This window comes from Vigna umbellata, chromosome 7 (genome assembly GCF_029865625.1).
Source record: "Vigna umbellata cultivar VRB3 chromosome 7, Vumbellata_1.0, whole genome shotgun sequence".
NCBI lineage: Eukaryota > Viridiplantae > Streptophyta > Magnoliopsida > Fabales > Fabaceae > Vigna > Vigna umbellata.
In genome coordinates, this window is record NC_142171.1 from 6,345,435 (window position 1) to 6,345,880 (window position 446).

A 446-nucleotide genomic window follows, 5' to 3' on the forward strand; every position below is an offset into this window, starting at 1 on the left:
AGATATTAATTCCATTAGAATTTCCCCAATATTTTTCATACTTGCCTTTCATCCTCATTGCCATCAATTTTATGCTCACATCATTATTCTCATAATATTGTCGAACCTTTTTACCAATTTTAAACACCTCCTTCATATACATATGACTGGTGACATAAGAAGAACCATAATGTAGAATCATAAAACATCTTTAAAAATGGATAAAAGACCTTGCATATTCCTAATCCTCTTTTATTGGCACACCACCATTACTTTTGGTCATTTCAACACCAAATTTCTTATCTTGCATATCTAGCAAGACAAAGGCATCTTTGTATTCAAGCTTGGCTCTAATATTAAGTAAGTTGAATTACACCATGTTTTAACATCAAGACAAACTATACATTTATAAGAAATTCCCTCTTGTGCAAGACATGCCTTGAATCTAACAAATCTAGCTGGAGAAG